The sequence below is a fragment of the Schistocerca gregaria genome, chromosome X, assembly GCF_023897955.1.
Source record: "Schistocerca gregaria isolate iqSchGreg1 chromosome X, iqSchGreg1.2, whole genome shotgun sequence".
NCBI lineage: Eukaryota > Metazoa > Arthropoda > Insecta > Orthoptera > Acrididae > Schistocerca > Schistocerca gregaria.
The window spans coordinates 747,750,669-747,767,806 of record NC_064931.1 but is presented as its reverse complement, the minus strand read 5'-3'; positions in this window follow the sequence as shown (position 1 = coordinate 747,767,806).

Below are 17,138 nucleotides of genomic sequence, written 5' to 3'. Positions count from 1 at the left end.
GTACTCAGATAACCATGATTTTCCTGTACAATCGATCTGCACTCTGGGTAAGTGATGTTATACGCTCTCCTTTTATTCATGGGAGACTACATGTCTTTGTACATAAGCAGATTGTCGCTTATTGTCTCCGTGGAGTGGTTGTAGATTCTTTGTTTCATAGCACACTAGAAGACAATCAATGGGTAAGACGAACTCTAGATTGCGGTTTATTGGTAGAATTCTGAAGCGATGCAGTCCTTCAACAAAGAAAATAGCTTACAATACGTTAGTTAGTCCAGTCCTGGAGTATTGTTCGTCTGTATGGGACCCTTACCAGTTGGGTCTGATTAAAGAGATTGAGAAGGTCCAAAGAAGAGCTGCAAGATTCATGACTGGTACATTTAGCCATCGCGAGTGCGTTACATATCTCATAGAAAGTTTGAAGTGGGACACACTTGCAGATAGACAGTCCGCTAAACAGAAGGGGCTGCTCACTAAATTCCGAAATCCGATCTTCACCGAGGATGTAGAGCATATATTATTACCACCAACTTTCAAACCGCACAGTGATCACGATTCAAAGATAAGAGAAATAAGAGCTCGTACTGAATGATCAGACAGTCGTTTTTCCCTCGTGCGATACGCGAGTGGAACAGAGGGAGGGGGGAGGGGGGGGGGGGGGGAAATACGACTTTGGCGCAAATTGTGCCCTCCGCCACACACCGCTTGGTGGCTAGCGGAGTATTAATGTAGATGTAGATGTAGAATAACATCTCGGAAACAGCCACAGTAGAAAATGGGCTCGGAACCCCAAACCAAGATCGTGTAAACTAAAATTAAGTGAAATACAGGAGAAAAGTATGTTTTGCTTTCTAATAATTACGTTGTTTCACCAATAACCCACCGTCAAGTCACTTACAGTGACGCAGTATAATATCCCAAGTACTTTTTTTTTTAAAGTATTACTGCTTCCATTTCTGAAGTATTAATTTCAAGGAGTTCCTTCAGACATTCTGGAATCGAGAAAAGCTTACGATAAAAATACCGATAAAATGTTTTGAGTTGTGATAATTGTTCGTCGAGAAACACTTCGGCCACTTCTTCCTCCCTCACCCTCTGCCCATCTCCCCTTTTCACATCTTCTTGTTCACCCTCTGTCCATCTGCTCCTTCTCCCTATGTCCATCTGCTCCTTCCCGTTCTGTCCACTTGCTTCTTCCTCTTCTGTCCATCTCTTCCACCTCCTCTTTAATTCCATCCCCTTCTCTGCCTCTCTCTCTCCTATCTCCTCCTCCCCTCTCTCTGTCCATCTCCACTTCCCTCTCTCTCCCTCCACCTCCCCTGTCTCTGTCCATCTCTTCCCCCTGTCCTCCTCCCCCCTTTCTGTCCATCTCCTCCTCCCCCCTGTCTGTCTCGATCTCCTACTTCCCCTTCTCTGTCTGTCCATCTTCTGCTCCCGACATTTCTGCCAATTTCCTCCTACTCTCTCTCACTCTGTCCATCTCCCCCACCCCCATCCCTCTTTCTTCATCTTTTTTCCTCCTCTTTCCCTTCTCTCTCCATCTCCTCCTCGCCCTATCTATGTACATCTCCTCCTTCCCCTTCGCTACATCTACATCTGTATCTACATGATTACACTGCAATTCACATTTAAGTGGTTGGCAGAGGCTAGAAGTGGTTCTTGCCCCCCCCTCCCCCTCCCCCTCCCAGTTATTTCTTTCATGGTCGTAACTAATATGTTTACCACATTTACTTGAGATCGTTGCAGGAGTTTAGGATCAGCATTTTACCCATGGATTAGCCCGCATATGCACATGTCAAAAGTATTTGACATACGAAGGTTGCCCAGAAACTAATGCACCGCATTTTTTCTTAAACAATTATTTATCGAACATAATGTGAATTACACACACGAAAGAATGGTGTTTTGTCAACAACCCTATTTTTCCATGTAATCTACATCCCGTTCTATGGCCTTCACGCAGTACGAAACAAGGGAGTGTATGCCCTGTCGGTACCAATCGTTGTCCAGGTGGAGGAGCCACTACTTCACTGTGTGAATCACCTCCTCATCGTCCTCAAAATGTCTTCCACGAATGGCATTCTTTAATGGCCCAAGCAAGTGAAAGTCCGAGGGGGCTAGCACAGGGCTGTAGGGTGGATGTGATAAGACTGTCCAACACTATTTTCTGATGTGTCCAACAATCCTCAGACATGTGTGGGACCGAGCGTTATCTGTTGCGGCAAAACATCTCCTTGGTCGCAGTGGCGCCGAAGTGGCCGAAAGCACGTCTTGTGTTTTGTTAATGTGTTGACATATGCTTGTAAATTCATGGTACCGCCTCTGGGCATTACATCAATGAGAATCACACCTTTACAGTCCCAGAAGACGGTACTCATGACCTTACCAGCGGATGCTTTGAATTTTTCTTCTGTGAGGAGAGAAAATGGCGCCATTCCATCGACTGACTTTTTTTTCTTTCTGGCTCCAAATGGCGAACCCAGGTTTCATCACCTGTAACAATCCGTAACAAGGTCTCCCCCTCAGCTTGAAAACGTTGCAACATATCAAGAATTTTTTTTTCTGTGCCGTTTGTGATCCACCGTTAGACACTGCAGAAACCATCTTGCTCACACTTTTGAATATGCATCCACACTTCCTTTGCTGATTGATAGGTGCAGCACCAACTACCGAGTCGTAATGCGTCTGTCCTCGCGAATAACATCAGCTCGCTGCAACATGCCAGGTGTGACAGCGGTGGGTGGTCTCCCCGACCGCTGCAAAATCGTGGAGCTCCGCCGAACGGCCTGCTGATGACCTTACCGTCTGTGTCCAGCAACTAACTGTACTTCTGTCGACAGCAGATGCTCCATAGACTTTGCAAAAGCGTTTGAGAATATTCCCAATAATTTCTTTCTCTACAGTGTGAAATTCAATAACGGCAAGTTGCTTGTAACGTACGTCACCTACAGACGCCATTCTGAAACTGTCCTGCAGCTACGCTATCTCTTGGAGGTGACGGAAACTTGCCGCGCTTACGCAGGAGACTTCAAATAATACATACGCGACGTTTCGCTTTCGTAGCACTGTTTCCGGCTGAGAAAAAAAAATGCAGCGCGTTATTTTCTGGGCAACCCTCGTATATTTAACATATTCACACGTATTTACACACATATTACACCTGTATAACTAGCAAATTTCGCGCTACAGTTCTATTTTCAAGTGTTGCAACGTTTATGACATTGTACCTCCTGAACAATGTGACGCAAAACGAGATATGTTTGTATTTGCATACTGTGTATGATATGTTTTGCGAATAGAGTCAGTAGTAAAGAAGTAATAAACTAAAACGTCATACTTCATGTGACAATATCTCTGCATGAACAGGGAAAAGCGATAAACTTTTTTTTTCGTTTCATTATTTTGTGGGAGTTATCAGCAAGAAAATCTTACGTTTCATATTATGTGTGATGTTTGTTGCAAGTGACTAAGTGCTCTCATTCTCAAATACTGGTTGAATAAGGTATGGAACTAGTCTCCACCGTGGCGATGACTAATTTTCAATATATATCTAATGCATAGCAAGACATTTAAAGTATCTGGAAACCGCAGTATAGTTACCGATTTCGAAAAATCGCTAACATTGCACTCTGAGTTTGGATAACCTTTCCTCTTTCTATAAATCCTGCTGGCAGTATTCAATTGTTTAGCAATTGTATGTAACCTTTCAGTTATAACTTCACATAATATACATCTGTTAGTAATAGCTCTTCTGTAATGTGGTCTATTGTTACGTTCTTTTATTCCCGTTGTTTAAGGGGACGTAGATTTGTGGTCTGCTAACAAGTGACAATACTTGTTTCTTTTCAGTTTTTTCTTCTTTTAACCCACATGTGTATTCTAAGAGGTTACCAGCATCTACTCGTTGTACAACTTTTAAATGTCGTGTTCCATCGGTTACTCTCTTTTTGAGTTTCGAAAAGGGCGTATCAGTTATTTGACTCATCGAATATATGTTCTCTTACACTGCCTCGATTGTTTATTTGGTTTCTGATTTTTATTTTCTCAACAATCATCAATGTTTTTAAATATATTTTTATGGTATGAGGTTTAATAGCTTCTGTCACAGTTGTTTTGTTCAAGTTTAATCCTTACTCTTATATTTATTACTGTTCAGAGAACACATTTTCCAGCTCTATTACTGTCCCAGTACTTCGTTAGTCTGCTTTAGTTCGAAATTCTTTTGCCATCCCGTCTTGTTTTCTTCGCATTGAACATAGCAGTTTTCTAAAATAATGTTGCAGTTGGCTATAAGTAACTACTACCCACCTTCTACACAGAGCACGTCCATATCTCACCACTGACTTCTAGTATTAGTCGCACGCAGTTGACGTTAGCAAGTGTTGGGGCTGAAGATTACGTTGTTACAACGTTGAAACTAGTTGCCAAAATAAAATCGACACCTTAAATACAGCTGGAGGAATCTCTTCATTTTAATACAGAATTGATACAATCTGTTGATTCAAGTTTTTCTGATGTTCTGGATATTACAAAGTTTCTTAGGAGTGACCACGTTGCTATTAGTCAGTGGATTTATGATATATGTTCTTGTTTGATTAAAAAATTTTCGACCAATTTTATCCAATAGAAGGAGAAGTAAAATGAATTTGTGTCGTATCCTGCGTAGTTTCAACGGCATTAAATAGAATAGTGTAGAAGTCTTTCAGTTCATAGAGAAGCTCTCTGTTGAATAATTAAAACTACTTCTCTTGAGTTTCCATGGTACAAGAAAAAAAATCCACTACTGTACATCCACACTATTTATGAGAAATTGCTGGGAACAGTAACTACCGTAAAATATCCAGGAGCATCTTATTGGAGCGACCATAAGTGAAAAGACTACATGAACCAACTGGTAGGAAAAACAGATGCCAGACTGAAATTCATCAAAATAGTATTATGGATATTTAAATAATCCACGAATGAAGTCGCTTACTAGGTGTTTGTTCGACAGATTCTTGAGTACTGTTCATCAATGTGGACCCTTACTAGGTAGGACTGATAGCAGAGACAGATAGAGAGACAGAGAGAGAGAATATCCAACGAAGAGCGGCGTGTAAATTTTGAGAGAGTACTTTCCGGGAAGAGTCTGATAACAAATTACTTCCTTGCACATACGTCTCGCGAAATGAGCACAACGAGCAAATTGGAGGTAATACAGAGGCTTACCGACAATCATTTTTCCCATGTGCCATTCGCGAATGGAAAAAGGAAGGGGATTAGTTAGTGGTTCCAGAAGTACACTCGACCACACACCTTCAGGTCGCTTGCGCAGTATTGATGTAGATACAGATAACATCACGACTGCAACTAAGCTCTAGACTAACAAGGAAAACATTGAGATTTTCGCTCTGCAGCGGAATGTACGTTGATATGAAACTTCCTGGCAGATTAAAACTTTGTGGCGGACCGAGACTCAAACTCGGGACCTTTGCCTTTCGCGGCAAGGGCTCTACCAAGTTTTTTTAATTTAATTTCATTTTGTTCGTTTTTGTTCGTTGTATCTGCTCGGGGCGGATGTCACAAGACACCCGTTTCCGTTCGTTGTTGATCCATTGACACAGTTTTTTACTACAGAGGGCAGCTAACCCTCTGACCGAACACGCTCAGCTACCGTGCCGGCGTCTCCCGCAAGAGAGCTTCTGTGAAGTTTGGAAGGTGGGAGACGAGGTACTGGCAGAAGTAAAGCTGTGAGGAGGGAGCGTGAGTCGTGCTTGGGTAGCTCAGTTGGTAGAGCACTTGCCCGCGAAAGCCAAAGGTCCCGAGTTCGAGACTCGGTCCAGCACACAGTTTTAATCTGCCAGGAAGTTTCAAGGTAAAAGAAGCTGTACAAACTACAGATTTCGAATAAAATCTATTCCAGCCGTTTGCGCAGCCACACAAAGATTATGTTTTCTGAATATACTTAATATATTTAGCACGTGGTTTTTGACGAGACCGAGCCTCCGGATGTGAGTTTTGGAGGAACGGTAACTGTCAGCACAACATTAAGAGTTGTCCTGTATTTGTTAATTACGCGATATGGTGCAGTCTATGTATGCATATTTAGGACGCTAAACAGCATTGCGATTAGCCACACGACGGGAGAACCAGTTGTAGAGAACGGAGTGCATACGGGAGAGCAGTGACGCACGCTGCGATATACTCCCATAGCCCTGCCGGCGGCACGCTCGGCTCCAGACAAGACTTCTCTTTTTTCCCACCTTCCTTCTGTGGGACCGAAAGCCACTTTAAATCGTATGATTTTCTGACAAAGCAGTTCCTTCTGCCGGCCCGCGTTCCGAGCAGGAATTTATTCTTTATCTTGGCGCGGGCTGAATGCCTGCCCTGCCGAATACTGCTTCATCATCATGATTCTGTTGTATCATATTTCCGAGTACAGAACGCTCACGAATCTCTCTGATCAAATACGTGTGGCGCCATTCTTCTCCCCTTCTTCTTAATCAAGAGATGATTTTTACATCTACAATTTCGTCCGCAACTAGTTACAGGGAGGCACGAGTGAAACTTCGATGTGTCATCGTCGTGTACCGGTGAGTGCATTGGTACACGGAGCTATATAAATCTTGTTCGCCCGACGGAGAAATCTCCCTCGCTCTCTTCACTTCAGTCATTATGCGTCTGTCGGAGACAAGGAGGAAACAAAAGACAAGGAGAGAGTGGGCGCTACCGCCGGGAAACGCGTATCATACGTTCGACCAAGTACACTCACTGACTCCTCATATCCACAGTATACATTTTTCGGGTATCAAAGGATGAAAACCGATGTTACCTTTTAATAATGATGCGATTAGAGGAATGGGCTTACCGGTATCTGTCGATTTCACTACCTGAAAAATTAGTTTTTACCACTGTCCCGCCGGCCGCTGTGACAGAGCGGTTCGAGGCGCTTCAGTCCGGAACCGCGCTGCTGCTACGGTCGCAGGTTCGAATCCTGCCTCGGACATGGATGTGTGTGATGTCCTTAGGTTAGTCAGGCTTAAGTAGTTCTAAGTCTAGGGGACTAATGACCTCAGATGTTAAGTCCTACAGTGCTTAGAGCCCTTTCAACCATCACTGTCCCTTCATGCCGTCTGCTCATAAAGGATAGGAAACTGTATCATTTTCTTATAAATACGCTGCGGCTCACCAAACCACGCTAATGTAAACTGAGGTAGATGCTCAAATCTAACACGGATGAAAGCTGTCCCGTTATCCGGGATTGTGAGTGAAGCAGATATGATATTAATGACCAAGCAGGGTGGCAACCGTTGAGTCGTCATGAGCAGCTAGTACAATCCACACTAACGTGCTGTTGTATCGAACTAATCTGATCTTTAACAGTGTCTCAAAGTTCGCAAAATTATCAGTATTTAACTAAATCGGAATTATTAAGAAATAAAAAGTTAACCGCTTTTGTTCCCATATCTATGAAGTAGCCGATAACACTCTTCGAAATGTAATGATTGACTTGCTACATACACGAAAGTTTCTGTAAATTCAATTGCAGATACAATGACCTCTGCTACAAATCAGTAGACCCTCAATGTTCGGCTGAATAACCAATCGAAACGGAAAGATTACATAATAGTACGAAAAATGGGACCAAAGAAATACGAATTTTGATGTCCATAGTCTTCAAACTGATGTAAAAGTACTTCACGAGGAATGATCATTCGGAGCAAAAAAATTTAATTAACATGGGTTGTAAATGCCTACCTTAATAGCTATGAGCACTAGTTCATGTCAGATACTGTGAAACAAACCTCTTCTGCTGCAAGTCTTCGCTTTCCGTATTTAAGATGAGGCTAGTATGGACCAAAACAAGAAAAAATTGTTGTTTATCTTCGCTGCTGTGAATCTCATCTCTTCTGTTGTACAAGTGCCCGTAACTCTTAAGGTACTAATTTTAGAGCCCATGCTTACTAGACTCTTTTGACTCGAATGATCGCTCCTATCATATCCCTGAATATCTCAAGTTGATTCCGTATTTCTAGATTTCCGGAAATCTTTTGACACCGTTCCTCATAAGCGACTTCTAATCAAGCTGCGGAGCTATGGGGTATCGTCTCAGTTGTGCGAATGGATTCGTGATTTCCTGTCAGGAAGGTCGCAGTTCGTAGTAATAGACGGCAAATCATCGAGTAAAACTGAAGTGATATCAGGTGTTCCCCAGGGAAGCGTCATGGGACCTCTACTGTTCCTGATCTATATAAATGACCTGGGTGACAATCTGAGCAGTTCTCTTAGACTGTTCACAGATGATGCTGTAATTTACCGTCTAGTAAGGTCATCCGAAGACCAGTATCAGTTGCAAAGCGATTTAGAAAAGATTGCTGTATCGTGTGTCAGGTGGCAGTTGACGCTAAATAACGAAAAGTGTGAGATGATCCACATGAGTTCCAAAAGAAATCCGTTGGAATTCGATTACTCGATAAATAGTACAATTCTCAAGGCTGTCAATTCAACTAAGTACCTGGGTGTTAAAATTACGAACAACTTCAGTTGGAAGGACCACATAGATAATATTGTCGGGAAGGCGAGCCAAAGGTTGCGTTTCATTGGCAGGACACTTAGAAGATGCAACAAGTCCACTAAAGAGACAGCTTACACTACACTCGTTCGTCCTCTGTTAGAATATTGCTGCGCGGTGTGGGATCCTTACCAGGTGGGATTGACGGAGGACATCGAGAGGGTGCGAAGAAGGGCAGCTCGTTTTGTACTATCGCGTTATAGGGGAGAGAGTGTGGCAGATATGATACACGAGTTGGGATGGAAGTCATTACAGCATAGACGTTTTTCGTCGCGGCGAGACCTTTTTACCAAATTTCAGTCACCAACTTTCTCTTCCGAATGCGAAAATATTTTGTTGAGCCCAACCTACATAGGTAGGAATGATCATCAAAATAAAATAAGAGAAATCAGAGCTCGAACAGAAAGGTTTAGGTGTTCGTTTTTCCCGCTCGCTGTTCGGGAGTGGAATAGTAGAGAGATAGTATGATTGTGGTTCGATGAACCCTCTGCCAAGCACTTAAATGTGAATTGCACAGTAGTCATGTAGATGTAGATGACCACTCCTGCTGGAATAGCCTGTATATACACTGGCTAATTACAAATGCAGTAAGAGACTATAAGCAAGCCACACGAGAACGCGGCGGTTCTGAGCAACGCTTTTCTCTGCTGCACAGTTACGAGTACTTCTGCTACATGACTGATTATGCAGAGTAACGTAATATGACGTGTTAGAGAGACAGGCCTCGTTTATAAAACAGAGAAACACATCAGTTGCCTACATCAAGAGCTAAGAAAGCTTGGAACAGAATAAAACGTGCTAACAAAAAGTAGGGTGTGCTGGAAGCCATCTACCATGCGGTATGAGTTCCGCAGTGCCAAAAAATTCCAAATTTTTCGGCTTTTAGGACAAAACCCCACTTCTAATTTTTAGGCTTCCAGATAGTATCTAAACGAACTTACTTTTACGAGAAGTAAATTCTACGACAAGATTATTGGCGACATCTCACGTTCGAAGTGGAAAAGGACAGCGAAAGATCTGGGCCAAAATTGTTTTAAAGGACTCATCGTAGCATTATTTTTAAGTGATTTAGGGAAAACAAGGGAAATCGAAATCAGTATGGGGGGGGGGGGGGGCGATCAGGGTTCTGAAACCTACTGCTCCCGAAAGCGAGTCCAATGCATTCAGCACTGTCGTGTGCTTTATGAACAACATGAAAGTATTAAAAAAGATTAACATGGAAGAAAGAACGAAATTCAGTGAGTGCTTGATTGTAACCGAGGAAATCAAAATGAGTCAATTTACAAAACAATGTTATCCGAATACTTAAAGTAGATATAATGAACTGTCTGGAATAATGTGCGCTGATACAATAAATACGAATTTACGATTTTCACGGTCCTTCTGTTCGGAGTCACGTTAGTCCACACTGATTTGCTCATTGTCGTTCTTGTAAAAAAATACCCGAAAAAATTTCGGAAATAGTATGTTAGTATTGTAAATGGCCATTTTAAGTTTTCTTATTGTTAAGTGCCCCAATTTGCCTATACACAGACAATATTGGCACACATTTATCTGCAAAGAAATGTTTATTTTTTTGGGTAAAATAAGATGCCATTTACATCTCTTTTATACAATTCCTCACATGCAGAACTATGATTATATGTCATATATATGTTGATCTATTTCACAGTGTTATAAAAACGAAACAATTCTGCGTAGGAAGCACATTTCCTTGCTGACTAAAATAACTATTTACAAACTACGCCGGAAAGTAGTTAATCACGCATTCGGCTTTGCTTCTACCTGCTTATGATACATTAAACGTAATTTTTGCAAAAAATATCACAGCAGACTTGCCTCCACCTCTTCTTTTAGGCGACGAGTACCCTTAAGTGGGTGGAAGCAGAATGAACACTGTTGAGTAGACTATTAGACGAAGAGGGTTTGATCGAAAAGGAATAAATATCGATTATTGCCTTTCATGATAATGGGTGGCATAGAAAAACGATGAAAAATCGTAGTTCATAAGCACAGTTCAGCGATTTACTTCTAACGCTTGTCTGTCAGCGTCAACGATTATATGGCGAGAGGCTGGTTAATATTAATTGTGCGTAATGAAGAAAGTCGTATAGCAACGAGATGGTATTACAGAAAATTCTGTTTCGTTTCTTGTTTTGTTCGGTCGTTAATGTTTTGCTAAAAGCAATATAATTAAAGATGTAATATCAGCTCAAACATAATATCAAATTTTAAAAGGCAAGGAAGGAAGCTCTGGGTTTAATGCCACGCCTACGACGAAGCTCCGATTGATGAAGGATGGAGAATAAAAGCGCCCGTGTCCTTTCAGAAGGCATTAGTCTTAAGCAATTAAAAGCAACAACAAAGCATCTAAATCTGGATGGCCGAATTTAAATTTGAACCTCCAACGTTCCGAATGGGATTTCACTGGCTTAAGAATGTCCCACTTTTATCGGTTGCAAATTTAGGAATAAAGGTATCAAATCGCCAAAAGTTATTAGAACAGTGCAGAAAGACATAAATCAGTATGAATTGGTCGAAATTCAAACTGCGCTATGGTCCATTAACATTTATTTCAAAATGGCTCAAATGGCTCTGAGCGCTATGGCACGTAACTTCTGAGGTCATCAGTCTCCTAGAACTTAGAACTACTTAAACCTAAGGACATCACACACATCCATGCCCGAGGCAAGATTCGAACCTGCGATCGTAGCGGTCGCGCCGTTCCAGACTGTAGCGCCTAGAGCCGCTCGGCCACTCCGGCCGGCCAACATTTATTTCATATTTTTTTACTCTCTCTGGGACATCAGCATGAATCTGTGCAGTTTTTGAAAGCAAGTTCGTCCTAGTTTAACAGAAGTATTTTCGACATAACACCATCGCTAGTTAGGAATCACCACAAAGCAGCAAAGTATAAGCCCGAATAAAGTGATCAAAACGCTTGTCTCTGCGCCGACGTTTCCCGAATGTAAATGTTGCACGAATCCCGAGGTAGAACCGTTTGAACTAATGTTCTCCGCTACCAGAAACATTCTATCGGTATTCGAGTCGTGTGTGTCGGACGGCAGCGTGGAGGGTCTAGCTGATGCAAATAAACACGCGCCGTTGGACCCTGAACGATGGCGTGTAAGGATCAACTTTGAAGTATTTATGGCCGTATTCATTACTGCCGGTTTCTCTCCTGCAAACAGGTTTCATTACCTGAATTATGGATATTACGGACAAGAGCCGTGGCTCAGATATGCTGAGCACATCTCCCCTCTCAACTCGGCGCTCTGCCGCCCAAAGAGCGTGCGTGACTGCTGAGATAGGGACGCAGGCTACTGCACATTGCCGTTTTATGTGCTTGCAGCCCAAATCCCGGACTTCGACGCTATTCACGCTAATACTCAGATATTTTTAAAAGATTACCTGCTGCCTAAGGATTAATGAGCCTACCAAGTTAGATACTTCACACTCAGCGCCACTAAGAGTTTTATACCAATGCTATCTTCGTTGTTAGTATCCAACCCTGTGAGACAACGCGCCATTGTTAAGCAAATTGTAATCAAACCAGCATTAATTAATTCCGATCATTTGTATAGACATACGTAACATATTCAGCACTGCATCTGTTCAAAACGTAATTTTTGTTTATAGGAGGTGAGGCAAAAAATGGTTCAAATGGCTCTGAGCACTATGGGACTTAACTTCTGAGGTCATCAGTCCCCTAGAACTTAGAACTACGTAAACCTAACTAACCTAAGGACATCACACACACCCATACCCGAGGCAGGATTCGAACCTGCGACCGTAGCGATCGCATGGCTCCAGACTACAGCGCCTAGAACCGCTCGGCCACCCCGGCCGGTAGAGGTGAGGCAGTTTGCTTTAGTCTCATACGAAACGGCAGCTTCATACGTTCACTTCAGCATAAAAATTCCTGAGCATCAGTACTCTTTCAAAGACTTGACATTCCTCTTATCTAATACAAACGACAATGAACAATTTGGACAATGTTTCCGTTGGGTCTCCGATTTAGTTGCACATAGACAACTTGAGTTTAAACATAACAAACAGCTTAGATTCACTTTTTCGTTGCTGTGGCTCCAACGTATGTCATTTCCCCAATTATTCGTTTTGCTGAAAACGAATTAGTGGTCATCGTACTATTGAGAACGTTTCCTTAATAATTGCAAAAGTAGTAATAAGAAGAAAGTTACCCTTCGTATGAATAGACTGTCGGAAGTAAAAAGGGCTGACAATAGCAATAAAAGTTTTTCCAAAGAAAGGGAATTACGTGAACATCTGACATAAATTGTAGTGTTAGAAAGATTTTTGTGAAAGTATGTGCCTGGAAGATGGTGCAGATTAGAAGATAAGATTGGAGAGAAATTCTATTACACAAATTGGCTTAAAGACGGAACAGGTTGATCGGAAACATCCTGAGCCATCAAGGAAAAATTTAGTAACCGAGGAAATGGTGTGTGTCAATAAGGAGGAGGGAGGAAGAAGGGGAAGGGGAAGGGGTATGAGAAGGGGAGTAATACCGTTAGCAGACTGAACTGTCGGTAAAGTTTCAAAGGATTGTCAATCGTGCTTTGGAGTTATGTGTGTCGTGTTAGTGGATTAAGGATGGTAAAAACCCACCGTGGTTTAACAACAACATTAGGAAAGTGCCGGGGAAGCAAAGACTGTTGCATTTTCGGTTTAGAAGGGAACTCGCAAATGACGACAGGCAAAATTTATTAGAGATTCGCATTTCTGATTAAAAAGGTCGATGTGCGAAGCATACAATAAACTACCATCTTCATACCTAAGTAAAAGATCTTGCCGAGAACCCGAGGAAATGCTTGGTCCTATGTAAAATCGGTTAGTGGGTCGAATGCTTCTATCCAGTCACTTTTGACCACGCTAGTGTGACAGCGAAAAGAAAGCCGAAATTTAAATTTCGCGTGTAAGAAATCGTACACGCGGGGGAATCGTTCAAACATTCCTTCGTTTCACGATAGCACTAACTTCCGTATGAAGGACGTAGTATTAGGCATCCCTGGATTAGAGAAATAACTGAAAGGGTTGAATTAGGCCTGCCGATGTGGCCGCACCGCTCTAGGCGCTACAGTCGGGAACCGCGCGACCGCTACAGTCGCAGGTTCGAATCCTGCTTCGGGCATGGATGTGTGTAATATCCTTAGGTTAGTTAGATTTAAGTAATTCTAAGTTCTAGGAGACTGATGACCTCAGATGTTAAGCCCCATAGTGTTCAGAGCCATTTGAACCCATTTGATTTGAAGTTGAACTCAAATAAGTCGCCCGGTCCAGATGGAAACGCAGTTCGGTTTTACAAAGAATAGTCTACGGCACTGGCCTCTTACTTTGCCTGCATTTATCGCAAATCTCCCGCCCAGCGCAAAATGCCATGCCACAGGAAAAAAGCGCAGTTGACTCCTGTACATAAGAACGGTAAAAGAACGGACGCTTGAAATTGCAATGCAACATCTTTAACATCGGGTTACTGCAGGATTATGGGTACAGCATTAGTAATGCGCTGCTTGACGCAGTCTTGTCGATTAAATATCTAGGCGTAGCGTTGCAAAAGCGATATGCAATGGGACGAGTAATTAATAAATGTAGCAGGGAAGGAGAATGGTCGACTTCGGTTTATTTGCAGAATTTTAGGAAAATGTAGTTCATCAATACAGGATAATAGTGCGACCCATTCTTGAGTTCTGTTCGAGTTTGTGGGTTTCCAACCAGGTCGTATTAAATGAAGACATCAAAGCAGTTTAGAGATTGGGTGCTAGATTTGTTACCGGTGGTTAGAACAACACGCAAGTATTTTGGTTATGCTTCGGGAAATCAAATGGGAATCCGTGGAGGGAAGGCAACGCTCTTTTCTAGGAACACCACGGAGAAAATTTAGAGAACCGCCATTTGAAGCTGACTGCAGGACTATTACACTGCTGCAAACGTACATTTTGAGTAAGAACTATGACGACTAGAGAAATTAAGACTCGTAAGGGGCATACAGACAGTCGTTTCTCCCTCGCCCTATTTGAGAGTAGAATAGGAAAGGAAATGACAGTAAGGCACCCTTCGCAACGCACCATACGGTAGCATGGTGAGTATGTATGTAGGTAGATGCAGAAACGAATGTAAATTTCAACAGCTGTATACATGGCGGTCAGAAACTGTCGAAAAGCTTGTAAGAGTGTTACAGGGTAAGTTGTGCTACGAAATAACTGTAAAGAAAAAAAATCGATGCGTTGCTCCGTCTCCGAGTTAATCAGCATTGAAGATAAGCAATGAGACCGTTGCACGCGCAGATTCAAGCGGCCCGCCAGAGACGGTGTTCCATACGTGTGCTTTGTTTCCTAAAACCGAAAAAAAAGAACGGTACAAAATTGGACATAGGACGGTAATAAGAATCGAACCCAAGCCAAAGGCTGACACTAATTGCAACTGGCGTGCCGCTCACAATTTCCTGACCGGCTAACTTAAATGCTAATTTACTCGGAAACTTCGCAACATATCGCGTTTTTTTCTTAATAGTTACTTCTCAGTACAACCTATCCTGTGGCACACATATAAGTTTTTCAGAATGTTTTTGATGGTCTTGCATAGAGATGAAGATACTTCCATAGGATACTCCAGCGCGGAGAGCTGCATCAAGCCAGTTTTCGGACTGACGATTACAACAACATGAACATATTATAAAAAGGGCAGACTTAATCCGTAGAGTGTCGTCTTGTGGGGCAGGTAGCTTCATCCGAGTGTAATCTGTGGATGGAATTAACGACAGTTGCTCCGTGACACCAGACAGCTTGGGTTTGTTTTTTGGCGATTGTCCACGCCGTTTTAGGCAAAGCCGGTCTGTTATCCCGTTTAAGAAACAAATCACACAACCAGTCCAGACAAACAGACCAGACAGTTCTACACTTGGAGTGTTTCTTTGCTTCTCGACAGCATTCGATACACTTCCTAAGCGTCGTCTAATAAATAAAATACGTGCAAACGGCATTTGCTAACAGATATGGGATTGGACTGAGAAGCTCTCAGAACAGAACTCTTGAGTGTCATTGCTAATGAAGAGGTGTCAGAAGCGAAAGTTGCGTATGGCAAACCTTAAGGTATGACAGGCCACTGCTGTTCACAGTATGTATAAATGACTTGACGAACGAAGTCTGTAGGTCTCTGAGGTTGTTCGCTGGTGACGTACTCTGGTGTCCCAAATTAAAGTAACAAACCGCTATTTCCCAGTCCTGTGTTTGATTCCCGATATAATCATACGAACTGTCAACAGATCTCCGGACTATTATGTTCTGCACGGAAGGTGGCATTCCAGTCAACGGACAACCACGTCATCGATGGCGTCAGGGCACCTCTCAAACGGGGTAATGTTTTCCGGTTACTCCCACACTCTCAATAGCCGTGTAGACAGTCACAAACGGTGCAGTATGGCACAGAGAAGACACCTACCAGACTCCCTGTGGTGGAGGACCACAGAAGTAATGGAATCTGGACAGTCGCAGACTGATATGGTCCGATGGCTTAATGTGAATTTTTCTGTTATTTCTCAGATGTGGCGACAATTTATAGAGACCGAAACTGTATCCCAGAGACCAAGACAGTGCCGACCACATGTGACATCAGAGAGGAGACCGTTTTTGGCTGTTAAGGGCACGACAGTACTGTCTTAGTACCACACGGCAACTGGTATCCACTGGACGTGTTGTATCGAGGTAAACGGTGTACAGAAGGCATCGGCAGAGTGGCTTTTATTGTCGGAGACCTGCTGCATGTGTACCTCAGAGTGTCTTCACAGAAGGGAACGTCTACAGCAGAGTCGTCAGGCAGTCGAAATGTTCTAATGTGTGTGAATGCCCATGGGACCAAACTGCTGAGGCCATCAGTCCCTAGACTTACATACTACTTAAACTAACTTACGCTAAGAACAACACACACACCCATGCCCGAGGGAGGACTCAAACCTCCGGTGGGAGGGGCCGCGCAATCCGTGACATGGCGCCTCTAACCGCGCGGCCACTCCGCTCGGCTAGACAGCCGAACAGTGGGCCAATGTTCTTTTCACAGGTGAGTCCCGATTTGTACTGGAAAGTGATTCTCGATGAATTCGAGTCTGCAGTAAACGTGGAATGTGACTTCGGGATCCAAACATTGTGGTAACACACAGATATCAAGGAAGATCGCTAATGGTGTGGACACGGATTATACTGACCAGTCCAACACCTCTCCATGAAACTGTCTGAGTGATTCAACAAGGCGTAACTGCTGTCAGGTATCGTGACGAAATCTTGTACCTCATGTGCGGGTGCTTGTCGGAGCTGTGGGCCCAATCTTTGTACTGATGGATAATAATGCTCGAACTCAAAGATCACGGGTGGTTGATGTTTCCTTGGAAACGGAAGATATTGCACGCATGGCGTGACCTGCTTGATCTACCGATTTCAATCCCATAGAGTATGACTGGGATCCAACAGGGAGACGTGTTGCATTATATCAGCACCCGCCAACCACTCTCCAAGACTTGCGAGCAGGTCCGCAGGAAGAAGGGGAAATTATTGCCACAACAAGAGACTGATCACAA